We start from the raw sequence: 25,354 nt of genomic DNA, 5'->3' as shown, positions 1-25,354 counted from the left end.
AGTGAGGATGTAGAGAAACAGAATCACTCATACTTTGCTAATGGGAATTTAAAATGGTACAGTCACTCTGGGAAACAGTTGGATGGTTTTTTATAAAACGAAACATGTAACTACCATACAACCCAACAATGTACTCTTGGGCACTTATCCCAGAGAAATAAAAATTTATGTTCACACAAAAATCTGTACACGAATGTTTGTAGCAGCTTTATTTGTAATAACCCCAAAGTGGAAACAACCCAGATGCCCTTCAACAGGTGGGTGCTTAAACAAATCATGGTATATCCATATCGTGGAATACCACACAACAAAAGGAAACAAACTACTGATACATGCAACAATCCAGGTGAATCTCCAGATAGTTATATTAAGTGAAAAAAAAAAAAAAAGCCAAGGTAACATGCTGTTCAATTCCATTTAGATCAAATTGTTGAAGTGACAAAATTATAGAAATGGAGAGCAGGTTAGCAGTCATCAGGAGTTCAGGATGGGGGATTGGTGTGTGTGGCTATAAAATACCAACATGAGAGACCTTTGTAGCAATGGAAATGTTCCATATTTTGGCCGTATCAATGTCAATATTCTGGTTGTGATATACGATAGCTTGAGAGATACTATCATTGGGGGAAACTGAGTGAAAAGTACACATATATCTCTGAATTGTTTCCTAGGATGGCATGTGAATCTGCAATTATCTCAGAATGAAAAATTCAATAAAAAATAATCACCCCTCATCTGCAGGGATGCTGAAGATGTTACACACACAGAGATTCTGATCTATTTGGAGCACCATGATCTGGGCTTACACTAATCCTCATAACATGCTCCCTGTTGGACTCTTCAGATAGAAATAGCGCATACCTAGGAGTAGGGAGGCTGTGGCAGGAATTGCACCAAAATGGCAATATGCCCCATGGTGGGATTTGCTACCACAGGGACTCTGAGTAGCTACAATATGGTGCTAAGGATAGGCAGGGAGATCAGAGGACTGGGTAAGGAGACATAGGACCCAAAGGGCAGGGAGAAAGGAGGGGTGATAGCAAAAAGACAAAGGGAACACTGACTCTTAGTCAACAGCTAAGAACTTGATCTGTATTGCCTTCTGAGTGAGGCATCACCCACGCACTAGAACAGGAGGGAAAGGGATGAAGGGGTGGTGGCCAGAGGCAGGTCTGATGAAATGAGCTCCTCAAGGACGGACACTTCTAGTTCCACAACTGCCCATTATGAGAAATCACTCAGAAAACTAACGGTGCTGACCATTAGCAATGCCAACCTGATGCCTTGCCAGCAGTCCTAATGGTCACCATGATGTCAATGATGATGGCGGTGTTGACACCAGATGGACTCTTTGTCTCTCTGGAATAGCGGCCAATTCCCTTAGCATCCTTGGTGGGAAGGTTCAGTGAGGTAGAAACCTTATTTGGAGCGGCGCTGGTAGGCACGGGGGAAGTTCACAATTGTGATTTACCTGAGATCATGTAGCCAATCCACAGCCAAGCCTGGCCGAATCCCCTCCTCTCCCTCTGCCACCTCCGCCGAACCAGCCTCTTGTTCGGACCAGTTTAGTTTCGGATTTCTTCTCCAATACCGTTTGGTACGCTATGCAGTGATTTTCCAATATAGGTCAAATCCCAGCCAGGTATATGCCACTCATTATCTATAAGCCCTAATTTATTAAACAGAAAGTAGAGGGTGACACTCCTCTTAAAAAGAGGGTGGTTTGCAACACAGCAATTACACTATCATATACTCTAGAATGATTCCTTTTCCATTCTGCTTTCAGGAATGCACCTGCTGCGGGGAGGGAGCACACCAGTTGGAGAACTTGAAGGCGGCCCTATGGTGCTTGGGTTGCATTGAGTGGTTTAGCGAAGTCAAATGTTCAGTACACTGCGGTTTGGGGCTTAGGATTTTTTCTGTTAACAGTTTTCGGCATCTGTCATCAGTCAAATACTAAGGGAGTGAACAGAGCACAGCAGTTTGGGGCTACATGGGGCTGGGCTGAATCTCAGTTCTCATTTTATGTGACCTGCAGGCAGCATTTGATGCAGCTGATTTCTCCATCCTCCTCCCCCTCGTTCCCCTCATCCTCTTTCCCCTCCACCTCCTTCCCCTCCTGCACTCACACCTGCCTTCCTGCCTTTTTGTTTTACTCCTGCCTTCCTGTTTTCTCTTTTCCACCTCCTTTGCCGGTTCCTCCCCTTCCCCGCAAGTGCCTCTCAGAGCTCGGTGTTCAGGTCTCTTCTTTTCTCTATGTGCGCTCCCTGTCTCCATCAATGAGCTCCAGTGTGAGGATTTCAAATGCCTTTTACCTACACGATGATGCCAGTGTCTCATCTCCAGTCTCCATCCCTCTCCACGGCTCCGGACTCAGAGATCCGACCATCTGCTCGGCGTCTCCACTTGAATGTCTGACCGGCGTCTCCGATGTCACATGTCCAAAACAGAGCTCTCGCATTTCTCTCCCAAATATTCTCTCCCCTAGTCTCCATTTCAAGGAACGGAGATTTCATTTTCCCAGTCGCTCAGCACAGCTCCTTCTCTAACGCCCCACATCCAATCTTTCGGCAAATCGCATTGGCTCTATTTTCACCCGGTACCCAGATCCTGGCCCTGCTACAACCCTGATCTGAGCCACCGTGGATAGAGCCTCCCTGCTCTATCCATGTCCCCTCAATCTGTTCTCAGCCCGGAAGCCAGAAGGATGATGTTGAAACCCCACTGGATCATGTCACTGCTTTGCTCAAAACCTTCCACGGCTCCGATCTCCGTGGGAGTACAGTAAGATCCTCGGGACAGGCTGTGGAGCCCTCTGTGGTCTGCCTGTCCCTTCACACACCCTCACTCTGACTGCACTTCATCTGGCATTGCTGTTTCTAGAACATGCTGGACGCACTTGTGCCTCTGGCCCTCGGAATTCACTGCTCCCTCTGCCTGGGACCCTCCGCCCAGATCTCTCTGCTACTTCTCCCACCTCCTTCAGGTTTGTGGTCACATGTGACCTTCTGGGTGAGGGCTTCCTTGCCCCTCCCCCCAAGTTACAGCAGCCCCTCCCCGTTCTCCATCTTCTTTTTCCCCTTACACTCACCAACCCCCAACATACCATATATTTTGTTAATGATCTGGATTACCATTTTGTTTCCCTCCACCAGGACTGAAGATCTGGGAGAGCAAGAATTTCTGTCTGTCTTCGCTGCAATTCTCCCAGCACCCAGAGTGGTGCTTGGGGCTGACCTACTCAGGGAGTAGGCGCGCAATAGATGTTGGCCGCATAAGTGAATGGAATGAACGGCTGTGCCGCCTTCTTAGCCTTAAGCAGGATCCCTGATCTTGCTGGGTGGCAATTTCCACATCTGTGCAATGAAGATGATAACGCCAACCCTACAGTGTCCTTATAAAGATTAGATACAGTGCGTGCAAGAAACCCGCACGGTGCCCGGCACGCCATAATTCACCGCTATTGCTGTTAACTGTTTTAGAGGAACGTGGCGCTGCTTGAAACCCATAACCCTACATAACCCAGCAGATGAACATTTTCTAGTGGTGCCCAAAGCCTCCTTGACCTGGTTGACCCCCAGATCGGTTAGGGAGAGGGGCCGCAGCCAGTAGGGTGCCCCCGTGGCCACGTGTGGTGCATCCGTCAGGCCACCAACAGTATGTGCTGAAATTTACAGTATCTCAGAAGCTGTGAATCCAAAGAGAAACAAGATTTTGCCCCTCTCCTCATGGAGCTCATCATCCTTCACAGGGATGGCCAGACAGGCAACTGTTGTAAGAGAGTGCGGTAAGGTCCAGGCAGCGCTGGGGCCAGTCTGTTGCCGGCCCAACGTCTCCACCCCATCCCCATCTCACTCCCTCACACGCACCGAATATGCCCAAGGTTCCAGACCGTCCTAAATAAGGCCAAACAAAAGACGAACACACACTGGCCTGTCCCGATGGCAGGTATGTTAACCCTGCAGCAGCAGCAGCGTGAACTCTTGAAGGTTCCTCTCGGTGCCGAGAGCTGAGTGTCTCCTCCACCTCAGGGCTTCATCTCCATGGCCACAGTCTTGCACTGAGGGAAGCTAGTCTAGAACAGAATGATGGTCCCCGAGGAGAGAGGTCGTATGTGCCCTTCTGAGCCAACCCAAAACCCTAAGGGAGCTTAAACAAAGGCCGGGGAAGGTCCTGGCTGGCCTTGCTCCCTGGTCGAATGGGAAGAACGCCATGCGTTCTGGCCTCCTTCCTGGACACAACCTCCTTCCCCTCGGCCTCCTCACGGAGCTTCCCACCTAGCTCCAGAGCAGGTTGTTGGGACAATGGAGAAGGTAAAGGCTGGGGGTGGGTATCCACCCCCACGTTCCTTGGCTCTGCTCCAAAGCGTGCCTCCGCCCGTTACTTCACTTCACTTCACTTCACTTCGCTTCGCTTCACTTCGCAGCTGCCATTTTGCCTGTGGGGCCAAGGTCTTTCCTCAAATGGGCACCCGGGGTGGGGGGGGGGGCGGGTGGAGATGATTCACCCGAAGGATGCAGAAGGGCCTTCAGTAGGAGGGCATTTGGCTCCCCTGTAAATGCTTGAGCATGAGGTGCTGTCAGGAGGCCATAGCCGGGGGCTAACCCTTCTCTCTCCAGGACAGTCTTTGTTTGACGAGGGTGTTTCCCCCACGGTTGCCAAGGTGCCAGCAGTTCCTACAAGATTCCACTTGATAAGGCAGGGCTAGGAGTGGGGGCGGGAAGGGGCGCCCGGGGATTCGGCTTGGCAGCCGGCAAGTGGAAGCCTGCAGAAGATTTTGGCGCCCCAGGCCCTCCCGCTGCCGTGAGCCAGTGACTGTCCTCCCGGAGCAGAGCTTCAACGAGCACATCCGGAGAGCGTGCGTCTGGCCCCATGACAAACCGTCCTCCTCAGTAGTGGAAGGGGGAAAGCTCCGCGTGGTCAGCGGGGCCCCACGGAACCGCAGAAGAGTCCCCGGTGCCCCCCCGAGGCGGCTGGCCATCCTGAGATGCGCAGCCTCTGTGACCACCAGATCGCACCCGGGGCCTGTTGTGAGTTCACCAGGGCTCAGCCCCCTCCCGCGCCAGGAACTGCACATGTCAGGTGTGCATACGCTGGCCGGGGACCGGGGGACAAAACCATGCCGACGGCTTGTCCCCCAGACCCACCATCCACGTGGTGAAAGAGTCCAGGTGTGGGCCGTAAGTCGACAGCACCCAGAGCTAAGTGGCTGGTGGAGATTGGATGGGTGATTGCACTTCCTGGACGCTCATCTGAAAGGACAAGGTGCGGACAGTGACGTGACGGCGGGAATGGAGACGGGCCGTGTCCAGCTGCTAACACGGTCCCGGGCACTCGTTGGGAAAGCACTCAAGAAACGGTGGCCGCTGCCCCTTGGGGGTGTGAGGACACAAGGGAGGAGGCGAGAAGCTGGGTCCCCAACCACTCAGAGCCCTGATGTGTGGAGAACCTTGGCTCTGGTTGTGCCCGGAACACGCTTCCCCAACTTCACTCACCGCACTCTGGGGTCCTGCAAGGTCTCCCCCACGTCCCCCCGGGCTCCGCAGGCAGACCTTGTGGGGCCTCCCTCTATACGTCTAGCACAGCCTTCTATGTTCTGGATGCTGAGTGTCTGCATTTGCCCCTCCCCCATGCCCCCACCACTTGGGTGTGGGGGTCCAGCCTCATTCAGTCCTGCCCCTTCCCTGGCGCAGAGGTGCCCATAAAGGTGACTCTCCTCTGGGCCCCAGCTCCGCTTCAGAAAATGCCAGCAGCCCCAGGAGCAAGGATGAGGCGGGCCCTGTAGAAATAGGGCGGCGGTGATCCTTCCTCCCACCTGGACTCCATTCCCGCACGGTGCCGGTGAGATCATCGTTCATCAGCTGGAGGGCACCTGGCGTGCAGAGAGGGCAGGAGAGTCATGGAAGGGCATTTATGACTACATTAATGGCACATCAAAGACGAAGATCTGGCTCAGGACCAGGCTGAACCTACACCCCATTTTTTTCCATGACCAAATGACAACCTCAGACCATTCCCAAAAACGTGGGCACCTTGAGAGCTCAGATCAGGTGACCGCCTTGTGCACAGAACATTCCTCTCTTTGAAACCGAAGCCAAGAGAAGGTACGTCCCATCCTCATTTCAGCTGTGGGTCTCCTGGCGGCTCTGCCTGACCCCGGAGTCTGAGCTGGGTCCCCTGGCTCTCATCTGTCATCCCTCCCTGGAGTTTTCTGCTACACAGAACTCACCACATAATCCAGGTATGCTCTAAGGTGCAAGAGCGTTTGTTTAATATCCAGCTCCCCTCCATACCCGTAGATACCAGGGCGGTGATGTATCCAAAGAGGCTAGGGCTGCGTGACAGAATTAGTTCCCGGTTGCCGCTGTGACGAATGTCCACAAACTTAGTGGCTTCAAACAAAATTAAATGTATTCATCAGAAGTGAAAACTCAGTCTCACTGGGGGTAGGATCAAGATGTCAGCAAGGGCTGGTTCCTTCTGGAGGCTCCAAGGAAAGAGCCCACTTCTTGCATTTTCCACTTTTGGAAGGCTGCCCACATTCCTGGCTCCTGGTCCCTCCCTCTGTCTTCCAAATCCCTCCATCTTGAAATCCCTCCGTCTCTGACCTCTGCACCTGTGGCCATGTCTCCTTCTTGGACCCTGACCCCACCCCCACCCCCCGGCTCTCTCCTTCTTATAAAGACCCTCATGCTGACATTGGACCCACTCAGATAATCCAGGATAATCTCCTCATTTCAAAACCCTTAACTTCATCGCATCTGCAAAGTCCCCTTTACCGAGTAAAGTGACATATTCATAGGTCCCAGGGATTAAGACGTAGACGTCTTTGAGGGGCCATTAGTCAGCCTGCCACAGTGACCTGTGTGACATGTATTTGGAAATCTTAGAAGAAAGGAGGCTTCCTAAATTCCAGCAGGCTCGCCCTCCAGACCTCAAGATGTTTTTGTAAATCTGTGCGTCCCATACGTGGAAGCCACACCTTACTCAACTTGGAGGTGATGTTTTCTCGTCAGCTCTGCGTGTTTGTGAAGCATGCAAGTGATGCGACTACCTGCGTAGAAGCAAGGGGACCCCCTCCTGCGTGGGTTGAATTGTGTCCCCCAGAAAAATACGCCCTGGCCCCGCGACCTGTGAATGCGACCTTATTGGGATATGGGGTCTTTGCAGATGTAATCGAGTTAAGATGAGGTCCTGCTGATGTAGGGTGGGCCCCAACCCCAGTGACTGGGGTCCTTATGAGGAGAGCCAGGTTTGGACACAGAGACAAGGACAGGGGGACGAATGCCGCGTGAGGATGAAGGTGAAGATTGGGCTGATGGAGCCACAGGGCAAGGAATGCCGAGGATTTCCAGCCACCCCCAGAAGCTGAAGGAGGCAAGGAAGGACCCCCCCCCCAAAGCTTATGCAGGGAGCACAGATCTGTAGCACCTTGATTTCAGATTGCTAGGCTCCAGAACCGTCAGAGAATATGATTCCATTGTGCCAAGCCACATGGTTTGCGGTCATTTGTAATGGCAGCCATGGAAACTGACGCACCCCTTCCCTCCCGCCTCCCCCTGGGATCCCATAAATACGCCCTGGAGACCCTGCTAGAGGAACCGCATCGCATGTCTATCTCCCAAGCTCCGGCGCCTGCCTTCACGGCCCACGTTCTGGGCCACAGCGAAAGGCTCTGCCGTCGGGAACGAACCACCGACGGCCCCTCGGCGGACTCAAAGTCCCTGCTGCGAGTTCAGTTTTTAACTTGTTTCTTGGAAAGCACCTCTCAGGACCATTTCAAGAAAAACAAACTGTGAGGTTTGCTTCGGATCTACTTCATGTGAATCATCAGTGCTCGCTCCAACAGCAGACCAGAGGCCCGTCAGAGCTTTAGGACAAGACTGGGGCGTCTGCGAGGGTACGTGGCTTGAGCAGGGCTCCTGCACTCCCGTCGCCCCACACACCCCCTCGTTCGCTGGCCCCCTGCCCAGGCCTCTGCCCAGATGGACGCAGAACTGCACAGTCAGCAGACAAGAACTTTCAAGGCGTATTGTTGTAAGGCTTACCACGTTGGCAAATTCAACAGGAACATTTTGAACTCAGACGGTTCCTTTCACCCAGAAATCCCACACCGTTTGGTTCCCCACCAACGCTGCGTGCAAAGCCTCTCGCTAGCCCTCCGGGGCTCCATCAGGTGAGCGGGAACCCTCCTTCTAAGAAGGGTGCACGCAAGCTAAGACCTAAAGGAAATGAAGGAGCCATGGGATGACTCAGGGGACCGTAGTCCGGGCAGTACGTGCAAAGGTCCTGAGGCAGCAAACAGTTGGCCGTGTTCAAGAAACTGCAAGAAGGCCGATGGGGCAGGAGCGATGTGCGTGTGTAGGAGCATGGAGCAAGAGGGGTTGGAGAGGGGGGCAGGGGCCAGGTCATGCGGAGTGTTGCTCTATTTTAAGTACAGTGGGAAATTACCGAAGGGTTTTGATGAAGTCCAGGGAGGGCTGACGTAATAAATTCTCGTCCTCCTTTTTTCCCCTCCTTCTTTTCTTCCTCATTCTCTTCTTCCTCTTTTTCCCTCCCCCTCCCTGTTCCCTCCTTCTCCTTTCCCTCTCCTCCTCCTCGTCTTCTCTCCCTTCTCCTTCTCCTTCTTCCTCTTCCTCTTCTCCTCCTCCTTCCCCCATCACTTTTGCTCTGTGTTGAGAAGAGACTAGATGTGAGCAAGAATGCAGGAGGCGGGCATCTCAGGAAAGATGGCCCAGGGTTCCACACTCGGGTAGTGACCGCGGCGAGGGGCAGAGGGCATAATCAGGAGTGTACCGGAGGCAGAATGATAGCATTTGCGGACGTGCTGGGGGTGGGGGGCGGCGGTGACAGACTGCCTGCCCTTCACTGGGTCTCTGCCCCGACACAGAGTGGCATCCCCGGCCCACCAGCTCATAGGTGGCCCTGGGGAAGCTGTCCCAAGGTGACCAGAGTCCCACCCAGGCCTCACTGTCATTAATCAAGTTGGATGGCTCCTCTCGGTCTGGTGCGAGATTCGTCAGTGACATTTTCCTTCCGCAGGACAGGTAGTAGTTTTTTCAAATTTGGATGGTCTCCTTTGCACACAATAGGGCCACGTTTCATTTTTTAATTGGCAGGAAATATCGTGCCTGGGAGTAGCCCCCCGCCCCAAGCAGGGTCCTACCCCCAAACCAGTGGTGACCTGGTCAACCGGGCGAGAGCAAAGGAAACCCTGATGCGCAGCCTTTACCAGTGTCTGCGCTGTAAATACTCTCCCCAGGGCCACCTTCACGCTGTCAACAGTTAAGTGACTCACAGGATTCCTGAATAGTTGACATTTGGTTCGGGCCCGACGGATCTGACCTCTGGTTCCAGCCTGCAGCAGCCGGCCGTGGAACGATGCTGCACGACTCCTAGTCCGGAACTCTCCACCAGGTGACCCTCTGCTTCTCAGCAAGCATGCTTGCCCAGGCCGGGAGCACAGTCCCCAGGAAACATGGGGACAGGCAGAGTCCATAGACCAGGGGACATACTCGGTGACTCGCCGTGTGCTCAGTCTGTATAAGTTAGCTGCAAAACCACAGCTATTACTCAGGCGGCTTCTCTCCACTGGGGGTGAAGAGAATGGCCCGGCGGAACATTCCCCACGGGTAAGTGTGGGGAAGCATACAGAGTCAGAAAACCTGAGCGCCGGGCTCTGACTCCACCGCCAACTGGCCAAATGACTCCAGACAAGTCACTTAACCTCGATGAGGCTCGGCCTCCCGTGTCTGCAAAATGACGGACACATCGCCGGGTTTCCTGGAGAATCTGCTTCTGACCCCGGGCACCTGTGGGCCGAGAGGCCGGACGAGATCGCTGGGCTCGGACTCCTGGGCCAGCCGCCACGCGTGTTGAGCTAAGAGCCGGCTCCAGCAGGCCGTCCCGCGTCCCCCTCCACCCTGGCCTCCGGGACCCCGGGAAGAGTCAGGGGGACGGAAAGGGAGAGAAGATGGAGACGAGTCAGGGAGGCGTGATGAGGTTTGATGGCTGGGCGGGTCTTGGAAGTGTAGACAAGGTAGGACTCCAAGATGGTGCCCAAGGTTGAGCCGATGCTACCGGTTCCCACGCCACATGGCAGACCGTGTGAGCCTCTGGGCATGCCCAACATCGCCTCTTCTGCTAGCTGTGTTCTCTCCCTTCAAAACCGCAGAGGGGAGAGTCGTTGAGGGAGGTCAGAAGAGGGGACTGGAGGTGTTTAAACACCCCGAGAGCGAGGACTGAGTCCTTTCCTTCCCTTCTTGTCCTCAAGCCCTCCTGCGCATCCTGGGAACACTGGCTGTTGACACACGAAATACTGAGGCAACCTTGTTGATGCTCTTGGCCCTCTACTTGGGTGAATGTGCCTTTTCAAAATCAAGATGTGCTGGGGGGGGCGGTTCTTAATAAAAAAATATATGAAAATATCCCCACACAGAAAGGAATAGTGAGAGTGACCATATAAAAACAATTTCAGCTGAGAAAAATAACACGGTTTCCCACCAAGTCCCAAAGAGAACCTAGGTTTCCATGGGATGTTCAGGAGGTGTAGAACTTCTAGCCGTGGGTGGGATGGGACGCTTGCTGCCTGTCCAAATAAGCAAACATCCTCCCTGAACCCATATCCGTGCCCCACATGCCGTGGTTCCCATTTGCTTCCTGTTTTCGGCCCTCCCAAAAATACAGCTCACAGGCGTTTTATTTTCATCTCCTCACCTTGAAAAGCACAGATCTCGGGGCGCCTGGGTGGCGCAGTCGGTTAAGCGTCCGACTTCAGCCAGGTCACGATCTCGCGGTCCATGAGTTCGAGCCCCGCGTCGGGCTCTGGGCTGATGGCTCGGAGCCTGGAGCCTGTTTCCGATTCTGTGTCTCCCTCTCTCTCTGCCCCTCCCCCGTTCATGCTCTGTCTCTCTCTGTCCCAAAGGTGAATAAACGTTGAAAAAAAAAAAAAATTAAAAAAAAAAAAAGAAAAGCACAGATCTGCCAGAGTGTGTCTGTCTTCGCAGGGAAACAAACCCAGCAGGCATTCAAGACACTCAGGTGAGAAGAAATGCATCCCATCGGAAAATTTCCATCGCCAGCATTTTTTTTTTTTTTTAATTTCCAAGATAAATGGGGTTTTACTTACAAGAAGACCAAGGGCTCCATTATCTTTCAAACACTTTGCTGCTTCCAAGGAGCCGAGAAAATTGGTCATGCACCTGGCCAGCTGATCCAGCCTCAAAAAATCTTCCGACCTAATGAAAAGGGCCTAATTTTTCCTCCCCTTTAATAAATGTTTCTTTGCTTCTTCCCGGCAATATTCAGCATGTGGGGCGGGCAGGCAGAATGCCCAGTTCGTGCAAATGGGCAGGCACACCTGATTCACCAGGATTCTTCCCACTGCCTCTAATCCAGGGGACCCTGCTCCAGGGGGTTTGGGAAGGGGAGCAGATAACTCCGCCCCCCATCTCCAGAGGGCCAAAGAACCAGTACATTCCGATGTGGATTTGAAGGTTTACGTGTACGTGTGTGCATGGGTGTGTTAGCAGACCAAATTCTTAGAGGACGCTTCAAGGTGTCATAAAAGATAATTCAGGTGGAAAAAAAACCCCCCTACTCTCCAGATGCCTGCGTCCTGACCTCCAGAACCTGGGAGAGAGTAGCAAGGATTTGGATTGGGGCCTACGGGCAGAATTTGCAGGTCTGTTTCCCAAAGAATAAATCGCAGCCCCTCAGGCTGGAACAGGCAGGTGCTGTGAAATCTGGCTGACGGGTCAACTTCAAGGTGATCTGCCTGCCACGTCTTCTCTCTGTTCAGCTAATCTCCCGGCAGCCCCTTGGTGCCTGGTAAAGGTAAATCATTCTGACTACGTGTATGAAATGGGAGGCTCTTTGCACACCTGTAATTACTACCTGACAAGTCTCTGCGGAACCTGGGAGTTTCCCAGAGGGCCAGAGGGGCCACTTCTGGAGGGGGTAAGTCAAGGTGGGTCCTCCAGGCAACATCTGGCAAGAGGAACCAGAATTCAAGCTTACAGAACTGGGTTTTTACAGTTCTTTACAGGTCCTTACAGAACTTACGTTTTATTGCATGGCCGAGAGACTCAGAGTCAAAGTCCGCAGGCTCCTAAGCCGTGATAAACCCAGCCGAGATGGTCACCTATACCTGTAAACGTCTCAAAACAAATAATGCATAATTCCCTTAAAGCAGCACCGTCCCACAGAAATATAACGTAAGCCACGTTAAGTCATTTAAATTTTCCAGAATGGACGTTAAAAAAAAAAAAAAAAGGAACAAGTAAGATGAATTTTATTTTTTTTATTTATTTTTTTTCTTTTTTTTTTCAACGTTTTTTATTTATTTTTGGGACAGAGAGAGACAGAGCATGAACGAGGGAGGGGCAGAGAGAGAGGGAGACACAGAATCGGAAACAGGCTCCAGGCTCCGAGCCATCAGCCCAGAGCCCGACGCGGGGCTCGAACCCACGGACCGCGAGATCGTGACCCGGCTGAAGTCGGACGCTTAACCGACTGCGCCACCCAGGCGCCCCTAATTTTAAATGATGTAGCTCAATTGACAAAAAATCTTATCGTTCTCATCAATAAATATAAAAAACTATTTGCTATAAATATCAAAACTGGGGCGCCTGGGTGGCTCGGTCGGTTAAGCGTCCGACTCTTGGTTTCGGCTCAGGTCATGATCTTGCAGTTGGTGAGTTTGAGCCCCGTATCAGGCTCCACGCTGAGAGTGTGGAGCCTGCTTGGGATTCTCTTTCCCTCTCTCCACCCCTCCCCTGCTTATGCTCTCTCTCTCTCTCTCTCAAAAATAAATAAATCAACTTTAAAAAATATATAAAAATCATCAGTGAGATATTTCACATTCTTTTGTCCTACGTTCCAGGCTTGGAAATCCGAGAACATGTTATATTTATGTCACATCCGAGTTTGGACTAGCCACATTTCAAGTCCCAACAGCCACAAGGGACACAGGTACTGCGTTAGACGGTAGTCTCAGAAGGTGACGTTTCTACCTCGCATTTCGACTTCCCATAAACACTTCATATAGAACAAAAGAAACTGCGATACACGACATTTTATTTGACTTAGAGTCCTAGCGCTCTCAATAACATGAGAGTTTCTAAAAGTTTCTTTTGACTAGCACCAAGTAGGTCTGAAGCCCAGACTTGGCCGGCACTTGTCTTTCAAATATTGATAACTGCAAGCAAGTGCACATGACTTAGACTCATCGTTTGGGGCCTCTGGCAATAGAGAAAGAAAGAAAACCAGATTCCCACCGCTCTACCCCTTAGGGCCGTTCACCCACGTTCAGCCGAGCGCATAGGTGCTGTCTGCCTGGGGACGTTGGGCACAAAGACTGCTCTCAAGGAAGGCACCGCTCGAGTGACATCCAAGCAGTGGGAGAATGCCTAAGGGTGCATGCGCCCGAGCGGCGATGGCCAGCAGGTGCTTCCCCTGGGAGTCTGCCGGATGGGAGACTCTCGGCCTGGATCCTGGAAAATGGCTTAGACGCTCTGCAAGGAGGAAGGAGGAAGGAGAAGGACAGGCAGGTAGCCGTAGACACAGAACGTGCAGGACCGTCGGTAAGCACGGACAGGACTGTTCGTAGCAGGGACCGTCCGGAGCCACTGCCCGCGATGCAGCCACACCTGTGACCAGTGTTCGTAGCCGCGTCAAAACGCAAAAGAAACAGGCGACGTTGATTTCGATAACTTTTTTTTAGGTCGGCCCCTTTCTCCCAACTATCCTCATTTCAACGTGTGTGATAGTCTACCCTCTTTTTTTAGGTTAGCCTTGAACTCCGTGGCGTCCTTGACATTCACCACACGTCCCCACGTGGACCAGCCCCGTTCCCAGTGCCCCGTAGCCACCGGGGCCTGGTGGCTACCATTTATGGCTGCGCAAATCTGGACGCGAGCGCCTGTATAAGGAGTAAGAGCTCCTGCTTGGAATTTTGAGTCCGAGTGGGAAGGCAGACCAGCTTCAAGGGAGGCGGCTAGGGAGGAAGAGGGAGGTGGGGACATCCGACATGTCCCAGGAGCCGGCGCCCCTCGCTGCGCGTCATCCTCGGTGCCGGGCAGGCGACACCAAGCTCCTCCCGCGTGGTCCCGAGAGCGGCTGGGTGAACAGCGGAAAGGGAAACCGAGCGCTGAGGAACGTTTGCTAAATTTTGCCAAGTGCCTGGACACCAGATCACGAGGGTGACCCAGAAAACAGCCAGTGCACCTGTGGGGGAGGCTTGGCTGTCAGCCCGGCCACGGAGGTCACCCGAGGTCACTGCCAGGGGCGCGGAGCACTGGGAGGCCGCCTAATGTGGAAATGTTTGGACGCCGAGCGGCGCAGACGCAGCGGGCAGCCGCCGGCCGGGACCTGGCCGGGCCAGCAGGGCCGTGAGCGCAGCGCCTGACGGTAACCAGACGCGCGGGGACGCTGGGAGCCGCTGCGCCCGCGCTTGCCAAGACCCCACCACATCTTTCCTAATAAGTCTGGCGGTGCCTGTGTCCTCTCGCTGCAGATCGGCCTCTCCCCTCCGCCCGGTCTTATTTAAGAAAAGGGGGTGGGGTGCTGCAGGAGAGGGAGAGCGAGCCAGCCCAGCGAGAACTTGGCCTGCTGCCCTGCTGTCCCCTGGCCTCCCCTCTCGGCCACAGATCCGCTTTGTGAATGGAGGGGGCGTTTTCTCCAAGGTGGCTCTCTAACCCTTTGGGCGCACGGGTGGAGCTCCAGACGTTGAGCTCGTGTCAGCTGCTTCAACCCTTGTCCTGGCGTGGGGAGGGGGCGACCCGATCTCCCCTGCGCCCTTTCTTTCCTCCTCCTCTCCTCCTCCCCCTCCCTGGAAGGGCGCCACCCACCTAACTCCAGAAGGAGGTCACCCTCCCTGCCACTGGGTCTGGCTGGGATCCTGGGCCCCGGAGCTGCAGCACGGAGACGCTTCCTAGCGGCTGTCCCAGCCCCACTCCAGGGAGGGCAGGGTTACAACACGTGTGTGTTTGGGTCAGGAGCACTTTTGAACTATGGCTCCAAGAAAGAACAGCCTGTACAGCCACTCTGAGTCTCCCAGCAACAAAGAATGTGCAACAGATTAGCCCTGGCTTGCAAAACAATTTTTTTAAAAAAAAAGAGGTGCAGGCTGGTCTCTTTATAGGGTTCTGGAGCAAGGGTGGCTGGATTGAAAGTCGCCCTCACTGCCTGGGCTGCAGAGCACCAGTCCCGCGCCCGCTGACGGTTTATGACCTTGGCTGACTAGTAAGCCCTTGTAACACCATTACTGTCGGGGTCTCGCCAGCTTCTCGACCCAGATGCGGTTGAAGGTCAGCCGCCAGGGGCCGGGGGCTCTCCTGCCATTGGAACAAGGTTACAAAGAATAATTTTTCCTGCCCAAGGGTTTGTAGATGATTAACATGTTTCTGTTAACTGGAGAGTTAATAGTTATTCAAAGCACTCTTTGATAACGGGGGCGGAGGAGAGAAAATGAATGTGTTAACCATTAATCGAAGGGAAATGCCATAAAAGTTAGGGTGGAAAACGCGAAGCCTGGGAGAGGAATTCACGGGCAACCTCGTGGGGAGGAGGACAGGGCGCAGAATGAGGCCATAAAGTTCATGCATACTTACAGCCGGGTTTTGGGGTTGGTTTTTTTTTTTTTTTTTTTTTTAATTCTTTTCCTTGTTTCGTTGTTCTGAGGAAACAAAACCGGGGATAACAAAATAACAAGCGAGGGAACATGACAAACAAAGCCGGTTTTATTGGCTTTTTTGCTCCAGACTCCCACAGCTGAGTCTGCCCACCGTGAGATTCCTTCTTCCAGCCCCTTCGGGAAGAAGAGGAACCCAGGCCCTCGTGCTGGAACAAAGCGAGGGTGTCCAGGAGGCCCGCCCTGGCCGGCGCCCTGGTCCCTGACCCAAATCACCCCCACTCGCCTGGAGGGGAGGCTGCCTATTCCCGTTCGGAAGACAAACAGCATTAGCCTCAGTTTCCCCACCAGGTTCCAGCATCTCACAGCGGGCTGGCCCAGGGATCGGGAGGACATAGGGCGCAAAACTGCTTCGCACGGACAGCTTCCAGGCCCCCTAACGGTGGTGCAGGGCCACGAGGAGCCTTAGACAGATAGTGTCATCCCTCGACCGTCATGCAGACGGGAGCCTTCTCTCTGTGCAAGGCTCGTGTGGAGTGCTGGCGGGGTATTAAGGCCAGATCCTGCCCTCAAAGGGCTTACAGTCCATTCAGGAGGTAAGACGATCTGTGGCAAGTGCCAGAAAAGCGGTGCAAACAAACCGCCAAACTGCAGAGCAGACTCGAAGGAAGGAGGCGCCCCCCCCCCCCCCCCCGCCCCCTTCAGTGCTGGGCCGGTCACGGAGCTCACAGAACCGCCCTGAGCCGGACTCTGAGGCTGGGCGAGGCTTTGATGTGGGGGGGGTGGGGGGGGTGGGGGGAAACGGGCGCGAGACAGGAATGGCAGGAAATGTTCAAGGAAGAAATCTAGCTGGAGCAGAGAGGAGGGAGAAGGAGATGGTGTTTTAAAGAGAGCCTCGGGCCTCATCCGAGAGGAAGTCAGCACGCTCCAGTGCGTTGACTGTATTCCCTGGGACTTTGGAGGGGGCAGGGGAATTACCAGAGTGCACTTGGTGGGGCGAGGCGGCGGGGGGGGTGGGGGGCAGGCGTGAAAGACGAGAACAAGCCGATCAGCTGTTGGGCCACCAGGGTGGCCCGGGCAGTGAGCGTGGGGCACGGAAGACAGATGAATTCATGTGGGGCAATGGTTAGGAAGTCAGAAGGGAGAGCACGAGAAGGTTCCAAAGACAGCAAGTGAGGGGGGCGGGGGATGCCAGCTGGGGATTGGGGCTCTGTCATCCCTGGAGCTCAGGCTGGGGAGGGCAGCCCGAGGCAGAAGGAAGGCCCTGCCTCCTCTGTGCCCTGAAAGGAAAAGGATCAAAGAGTGAAGATACAGCTCCTTTGGGGGCCCCAGGAGGGAGGCCAGACAAGAGACCTTGCTTCGGTGGTCCTGTTCTCATGAGCCTGGGGTGTGGGGGCCAGGGCATCTGCTGAGAGCATGGCAGGGAAGGGGGAGGGCTCACAGACCGTGGAGAGACTTCCACGAGTCCGGGGAAGGAGTCGAGCCATGAGGGGGACCAAGGACAGCAACCGTGAACTTATGGGCCCAGTGGGCCAGGTTATCTGGTTCTTTCTAGCATCCCAGGAGTCCAGAAAGCCCAGAGTAAAAGCAGTGTATTTACCCCTTCAGCACATCTTGAAGGTTGACTGTGGGCCGGGCGCCGTTCTAGGCACTGCGGGGAAACGGCGAGTCAGAGATACCTTCCCTGCCCTCACCAAGCTCGCTGCAGACCGAAGACGTCAAAACGGGCGGCTACGATGCAGCATAATGGGTCTTGGTCCTGCACATCACATTCGCCTTTGGAGATCTTTAGGATCCCAGAGTCCCGCCATTATCACTACCACCAAAAAAAAAAAAAAAAAAAAAAAAAAAAAAAAATCTCTTAACACAGGGCACGAGCAAGTGTGTTTTCTGAAGACCGAGTCTGGGGCGCCTGGGTGGCGCAGTCGGTTAAGCGTCCGACTTCAGCCAGGTCACGATCTCGCGGTCCGTGAGTTCGAGCCCCGCGTCCGGCTCTGGGCTGATGGCTCAGAGCCTGGAGCCTGTTTCCGATTCTGAGTCTCCCTCTCTCTCTGCCCCTCTCCCGTTCATGCTCTGTCTCTCTCTGTCCCAAAAATAAATAAACGTTGAAAAAAAAAAAAAAATTTAAAGACCGAGTCTAACACAGAGCAAGCGGGACACTGCCTCTCACCCTCGCTTCCTCATCCGTAAAAGGAGATCATAACGGCATCTTCTTCATCGGGCTGTAGTGACAGCCGGACACGATCCGTCCTGCAAAGCCTTGAGAAACAGCCTAACACGCAACAATCGCTTAACACTCGCTGGCTGTCAGCTGAAAGGCACGGCCGGGGCGCTGACGGCATGGTAACGCGGTGCTGTGCGAACCCGCGCGGGGAATCTGTGCCAGGTCTGAGGGTCAGGAAAGGCCTCCTGGGGAAGGTGACTTCTGGGCCGAGACACGCAGAGAGCGTGGGGTTAGCCAAGCCAGAGTGGATGGGGGTGAGATGGGGAAGGGGGTCACATTTCAGGCGGAGGGAACAACGTGTACAAAGTTCCCAGGCCACAGGGCCAAAAGCACAGAAGGGACAGGAAGTGGTTTGCGGAGGCTGGAGTGCAGAGAGAGAGAGAGAGCGAGCAGGAAGACAGGGACCTGGCAACATGTGAATTTTATCCCGAGGCCACCAGGGAGCCCCTGCACGGTTTTAGGGGGAGAATGATCAGATCTGTGTTTTAGAAGCATCTCTCTCGCTGCAGTTTGGACGTGAAGTTGGAGGGGGACAAGCCTAGAGGGCAGGGCGAGCTGTGGGAAGGTTGACATGATCCCACCAGGGGAGACCCGTGGCCCGAACCACTGAACAACCGCAGAAGGCGGTGGGGAGACAGAAATGGGCAAAGTGAGATGCCCCTGGGTGGCCAGTCGAAGGTGGGGCCGAGGGAGATGAGCTTTCCAAGGACGACTCCCACTCTTGGGTTTGAACGATCTCCCGGGTGGGTGGTGGCACCACCTTGGTGAGAAAGGGACCGTGGAAGAAGCGCAAGTTTGGGGAGAGAACGATGAATCGGTTTCAATGTGTGGCGTTTTCGGTGCTTCTGAGATGTCCCGGTGGGGCCGTGTGTCCAATGGGCAGTTGGGAATCAGGGCTTGAAGCTCTGGAAATGTGAATGGTTGCAGGTAGGTTTTGAGCGATTAGAACCAAGGCTGGGATGCTGTTCGGCCAAGAATCAAGGGGATATGGGAAGGGGTTCCATTTGCTCGAGGAGCAGTATTAAAATGGAGTAAATAAACATGGTCTAGAGTGGAGAGGGAGGTGGACAAGGTCCAAAAGAGTTCCCGGCAAGTGGCAGCAGCAGTGAAAGTGTGCAGTCAGAGAGGGAGTCCTCTGAGTCCAGAATTTTTTTTTTTTAATTTTTTTTTTCAACGTTTATTTATTTTGGGGACAGAGAGAGACAGAGCATGAACGGGGGAGGGGCAGAGAGAGAGGGAGACACAGAATCGGAAACAGGCTCCAGGCTCTGAGCCATCAGCCCAGAGCCCGATGCGGGGCTCGAACTCACGGACCGCGAGATCGTGACCTGGCTGAAGTCGGACGCTTAACCGACTGTGCCACCCAGGCGCCCCCAGAATTTTTTTTTTAATGTTTATTTTTGAGAGAGAGAGAGAAACAGAGTGTGAACAGGGAAGGAGCAGAGAGAGAGGGAGACGCAGAATCCGAAGCAGGCTCCGGGCTCTGAGCCGCCAGCACAGAGCGTGACGCGGGGCTCGAACTCACAAACTGCGAGATCATGACCTGAGCTGAAGTCGGACGCTCAACCGACTGAGCCACCCAGGTGCCCCCTGAGTCCAGAATTTTTGAGGTGACATACTTCTGAGGGACCCTTCAGGTGGAGGCACAGCCATCTGTATGACCAAGAAAAGGTAAAAAGGAAAGTGAATGGTTGAACTATTGAACTGGCAATGAGACTGCCCAGGTGATGTGGAGGGGATGAGTGACCTAGATGCAACCCTCACTGGGGGTGTGACTTGGTGGCCCCAAAAGGTGACAGCATGGACAAAGATTTGTGATACTCACGGATGGCCAAGAGGCTCTGGACAGTGGTGGCACAATGCTGCGGAGCCCGCACTGGAGGGAGAGTCACCCTCCTTCCCTCCCAGATGCTTAGAAAGACATGGGCAAAGATATGAATGCCTTTGGACCCACTCCCTCCATGCGGCTCCTGCAGGGGCGCTGACCAGGGAAAGCTGACTATATCCCAAGAGCGGGGGACTGCAGACACGCATATGGTAACTCACCTACTTACGCGGGCATAGAGAGACGGCTTCTCTCCTGAGCTCTGTTCCTGACGTGCTCCATGAGTGAGAGCCTTAGATTTTCCATCTGTCAAATGGGATAGTGATTCTTGATGTCTGCTTGCCTTCCTTGGACGCTCTGGATATAGATATTTCCCCCGAGTGTTTTGGGTTCACATTAAAAGGAACTATGTACACATGAGTGCACTCACTGCTGCATTTTCCTGAACAGCTACCGGCTAAAGTAGATCATCATTCCTCTGCCTATCTTTATTGAGAGATTAAAAGAGAGAATCCCACAAGACCTTACTCTAGAATTCTCTGCTCTGTAAAATCTCTGAAGAAAAACGTCTAAGGGCATACCCAGGGCTGACGGATGGCGAGAGCTATCTCTAGAATTGTTTGGTTTTCCAAACCCCTTTCCCTGAACATTCTAGACTAAAGCATTCAGCACGGAGGAATGAGAAGGAATATGAGTAATACTTTGAGACCATGTACAGACATGGTTTGGATTCCAGGTTCATGCTGTCATTCACTTATTCATTTATTCCACTAAAATGTACAGAGCATTTATCGTGGGCTCCCTACGAAGCATCCAACCACCAAGCCCAGGGTTTGGTCGCCACTGTCTGACTCCAGAACCGGCTGGCCCTGGCTTGGATCTCCCTCAGAATCAGATTGTTTGCCTCGCACCCCCTACCTGCTCACATTTTGCTCTTCTCCATGGTCCGTGGGGTAAGGTGGCTGCCAGGTAAAAGGAAGTTGTTTTCTGGTGTGTGTGTGTGTGTGTGTGTGTGTGTGCGTGAGAGAGAGAGAGAGAGAGGCCAATAGAAAGAGGTAGACTAGAAGTCCCACAGACCACTGTTCTCCACTATCCAACGGTGGGATTTCCTGGGGGTGAGGTGTGCAGTTAACCTGTCCAGGTAAAATGTCCCATATCCTTAAGGAGTATATAAGTTTCTCAAGCCCAAGGATCTGAATCCCTTGGTCCTGGGAAGGGCTGTTTACACAGTAGAGGGTTATTGAATGGTAGTTGAATAAATGATTCACTCGATGAATTTGAGGAAAAGATCATTCACTTAAACTCCTGCTGACGTAGACAGACACTGAAGAGACTTCTCTGTTCTTGCATAATGTGGTAGGCCTGCAGTTCCCTACCTGGACCCCAAGTGGAAGGCACAGGAGAAGAGCGACAAAAACACTGTCCCTGAAGAGTCATTCCCTATAAATTCACCCTAAGCTTTGACTCATCTAAATGGACCGCCACTTGCGGCCACGTTTGTAGAGCTGAGTAGAGGAAGGACCCGAACAGAAATAACCCTTAGATCCTACGTTTTTCCTCTTTCTGCTCAGGGGCTTAATGAGGCCCAGGACCACGAGAGCCTTCTCAGCCTTTCCAGCTGCCCGCTTCCGTGGCCAGCCTGGGAAAACAGTGCTCCCCGGAGATCACCTGAGCACGGCCGACACGTCTGTTCACCTTCAGGAAGAACACTTTACAGCCAGGTCCACCCAACAATAGAACGGGACGCCTCCCAAAGCAGGGAGGGTGGGCCCCGTGTTTGCCAGTGAAGGCTGTGCCTGGAGCACTGTGAAAGGGACTCCCACCCCGGGTCAGTTACAGCAGCTTGAAACTTCTTTTCGCCCTATGGTTTGGGGTCACGGGACTTTGCAAAGAATGTGGTGAGTCATAGACTGACCCCACGAGAAAGAAGGGTGGGCTGAGAAACGCAAATTGAGCTGGTGTTTGGGGCCATCCTCACTAACAGATCCAACGCGTGCCAGCTGATCCAATTCGCGGTTCACCTGCACGGCTAGAAAACTTGACCGCGGAACAGTTTCAGGGACAGCGTGCAGTAAAGGCCTCCACGTGGCAGAAACTGCTGGCGTTCGTGTTCTGTTTGTCTCCACCCTCACCCTCCTGAGCTCTTTAGGCACTGATTGACATGGGCAGTGGGTACATGATGTGTGTGAAAGGCGCTGGCATAAAAGTGCTTTTATGGCTCTGGCTTGGGTTTGTAAGCCAAGCAAACAAAAATCTCAGGAATAAAAGGGGCAATAAAATAATCGCATAACGCTTTGAACTCACACTAAATACCACTTTTATTTCAAGCCTCTCAACGGGTTTTGCAAACAAGTTTAGAACTGCCGTCGTGTCCCCCTTTTATCGGGGGGGAAACCGAGTCACGGCACAGTGAGGGTTTGAGAGCTTGCGGGATTTGTTTCAAGGGAGGGGTCTGGGAGACGCCTCTGTGTTGGGCCGTCGGGAGGGCGCCCCCCGACCACACCTTTGCCCTGAGCTTGAATGTATAGATTCTTATCCATCCGTGTGAATTTTACCCACACAGCCCAACACAGCTGAACTCCAGTGGGTGGCTCATGGACCCTGGAGTTAACAATAGTAGTTTTCATGCTTATTGTACATCAGACACACCCGATGCTCTCCTATCTCTCCCCTGCATCCCCTCACGGTGCTGAGGGGTGGTTACTGCTATCCTCATGTGTAAATTAGAATGATGAGACATGAGCCCATTAATACACTTGCAAAGGACCCACGACTGGAGGGGGGGAGTGCCGGGGGGGGGGGGGGAATCTAAGCCCAGAGCCTCCACTTTAAGGACCAAGGACACTGACTTTCAAAAAGGGGGTTCAAGCCAACATTTTTGTCCAGAACCAGAAATTTTAATGCATTCTTCGTCTTTATTTCAGAATATGGGGAAGGCTAGGACAGATTTGGGTAGGTTTCCCTTAGAGTCCAAGGAAACAGTTTGGGAGACAGACAGCTAATGAACAAAACCACGAGGTGAGCTGGACAAGCATTTCTAAAATTTTATATATATATATATATATATATACACATATATATGTATATATATTGTATATACATACATATATATGTGTGTATATATACATATATATGTATACATATATTCTATATAATATATATATGTATATAGAATATATATATAAAGAACTCCAAAAAATGTCACAAGAGATTCTTAAAATGATGGAAAAAATTCTATTCATTGTTCTTGGTTTGTTTGGTTGGTTGGTTGGTTTCAGGTTTTTTACTATTTGAAATTTGAAAATTGTCACACTGAACGCATTTTAGTTGTCCAATATGGGAATTATCCGTCAGTTACAAAACCAGGTACCACTGGCCCAAGCACCGCCCACTCTGGATTGTGTGGGCCTCACTCGCTCCTTCTGAGCACACCTACATCCCCTCGTGGCTCGCAAGGGGACTCTGGTAGCTGTTCACCAAACCCATCTCCCTTTGCTCCCAGGCAAGCCAGGCCCCATTCCCCAGCCTCCTTTGCTGTTAATTAAGGCCATGTGACTGGTTCTGGCCAATAGAATGTGACTTCCAACCAATGATCGCTAAACTTTCCTGGGCAAGTCTCCACTGTCTTTCAGTACCATCAACCTCCTGGATTGAACACCCAAGGTGCCTGATCTTGGAACCCACATATCGAGGATGGCAGAGACTTCATCAGCCTGGAACCTTAAGGAATGGATGGAAGAGAACCCCTTCCCCATTGTCCTGCTGCTGATCAAGCAAAACTGAGTCAGTGTTTAGACCCATCCTAACAAATAGATCCTGTGTATGTAAACTAATCCAATTCACGGGGTAGAAGCTGGTCATTTGGATGACTCAAAAAAAAAAGAAAAAAAGCTCAAATTCAGAACCGTTTCAGTGACAGTTGTAATATGTCACAAAATGTCATAAAATGTTAAAATAGCCAGCATAATCTTAAACTAATAGAGCAATTTAGAGATAAGAATCCACCCTCTCCAGGCCAAAAATGAAAAGTTCTATAACATCTCCCCACGACAGAGCAGAAAGAAACCCGGGGCACAGAAATATCTCATTATTTTCCTTCTTTGGTGAGTTAGCGGCCGGTGATAAAACTCAGCCCCTTCACTTCCCCTCCTGGATACCGTAGGCTGAAGATGACAAATTGATTTTGTCTTGAAGCCACCTGCTAGTGATTGATAGTTACTACCTACATCGGGAAGGATTCTGAGGCCAAGTCAGGAAAGAGTTCAGCGATCAATAGGTATTCTCCATCAAGCACACGGAAAGGGGAGTGGCCACATAAGCCCTGGGTCAACCAGTGGTTGTCCAATACCCGCCCATGGACAGATCCCGTCAGAATCCCTTGGGAGGCGTGGTAGCAGTTCCCTCTCTAAACCCCAACCCTCACCCTCCCCAGATTTGAGGAATTAAAATCTCTGGCTGTGGGCCCTGGAAGTCTATGTTTTTGTCATCTTTCCTTGGAGTTGTGATAAAGAGTTAGCTTTGGAAGCCACCCTGTAGCATGTGGACATCTACCCAATGCCTGGTAGTAAAGAGCCCCGGGCAAGTCACTTCACCTCTCTGTGCCTCAGGTGCCCCACATGTAATTTAGGGATAATAATAGCACCTCCCTCTTAGGGATATTAGGAAGACTAAATGAGGTTTTACATAAAAAGCACTCAACAAAAATTCTGTTGAGTGTTCTCTTCTTCTGTGAGTCTGTAAGAGGCATTTTGCCCACTGCCACCGGGGTAGGGAAAAACGCTGTTTTCTAAGATTTCCAGGTGCCCCAGACAGCGCCGTCGCCAACCCCTCCCCCCCCCAAGTAGCGGGAAAGACGAAAGCATTCACTCCCCATGTGCAGCCCTTCCTCAACTCCACATCCGAGCTGCCTAAGGACCCTGGATGGCGTGCCTGGGGGAGAGGCGAATGGGTACACGGTGCGGATCTAAGTCACAACCATTACGGTGAGAGTGTCAGGGACAGCAATGCTGGTGAGATGCTGGTCATGGTGATGACGTAAGAGTCGTCACCACGTGATGTGATGGCCATGTGCCAACCAATGTTTCCGATGTGGGTTCAACCAATGTCGCTGATGAGCTAGATCACCCTCAAACATCAACTCCGGACCTTTCGAGGCTTTCCGTATCATGGCGTGTTGACTGTCTCTGCAATACCGATGGTCTCATCTGAGTCTGAGAACCCATCTCTCAATAACGTGAGGGGGAAAGGAAAAGGGAAAACTCTCTCGTTCTGCAACTTGTTCCCAGCCAGATGCAAACAAACAAAACTCCTGACTCGGGTGTACCTCAGGAAGGCATCTTATTGGAAGGAGAACTGCTAACTCACAAACAATCCAGAAGTTTCCAGAAATGAGTGGGAAGCAAAGAGCACCCCGGGCCAACAGTTTTAACCACAGCCAAGGTCAACACAGCAGCAATCTGGTGGTAAAGCTGCCTCCCCGGGACCCCGACCAACCTGCTGGCCCCACGGCCCTAACACTAACAGGTGGGGGGGTGGGGTGGGGATCACCACCCACCACTGGACCAAGTCCACTCTTCCTACCATTCACTTGAGTCCCCCACAGCGCTGCCAGCTGGCCGAACCTGGGTCCTGTGCCCACACCCCAGGGCCAGGGATCTCGGAGAGCAAGTAGCTG

The 25,354-nt window shown here is 52.7% G+C and overlaps 3 long non-coding RNA genes across 3 annotated transcripts in view; 2 read left to right on the top strand and 1 right to left on the bottom strand.

The window, feature by feature from the left end:
- The first annotated feature begins 7,752 nt into the window (after window positions 1-7,752).
- Window positions 7,753-10,728, top strand: LOC147575790 (uncharacterized). Its single transcript, XR_015241558.1, has 3 exons — window positions 7,753-8,176; window positions 9,358-9,417; window positions 10,274-10,728. It is a non-coding gene; the product is annotated as an uncharacterized LOC147575790 (long non-coding RNA).
- A 245-nt stretch (window positions 10,729-10,973) lies between these two features.
- LOC147575789 (uncharacterized) lies at window positions 10,974-15,612 on the top strand. The gene is made up of 2 exons (XR_015241559.1): window positions 10,974-11,958; window positions 13,788-15,612. It is a non-coding gene; the product is annotated as an uncharacterized LOC147575789 (long non-coding RNA).
- A 3,415-nt stretch (window positions 15,613-19,027) lies between these two features.
- LOC147575784 (uncharacterized) overlaps window positions 19,028-25,354 on the bottom strand; it is a 147,770-nt gene continuing 141,443 nt past the window's right edge. The window contains exons 12-13 of the long non-coding RNA XR_015241552.1: window positions 19,902-19,986; window positions 19,028-19,508 (exon numbers count right to left, since the gene is read on the bottom strand). This is a non-coding gene — a long non-coding RNA (uncharacterized LOC147575784). The remainder of the gene's footprint in view (window positions 19,509-19,901; window positions 19,987-25,354) is intronic.

Source organism: Puma concolor, chromosome D2 (genome assembly GCF_028749965.1).
Source record: "Puma concolor isolate L17-30 chromosome D2, mPumCon1.1.hap2, whole genome shotgun sequence".
In the NCBI taxonomy this organism is placed as follows: Eukaryota; Metazoa; Chordata; class Mammalia; order Carnivora; family Felidae; genus Puma; species Puma concolor.
The sequence above is the reverse complement of the archived record's forward strand: the minus strand, read 5'-3'. Positions and strand labels throughout refer to the sequence as shown.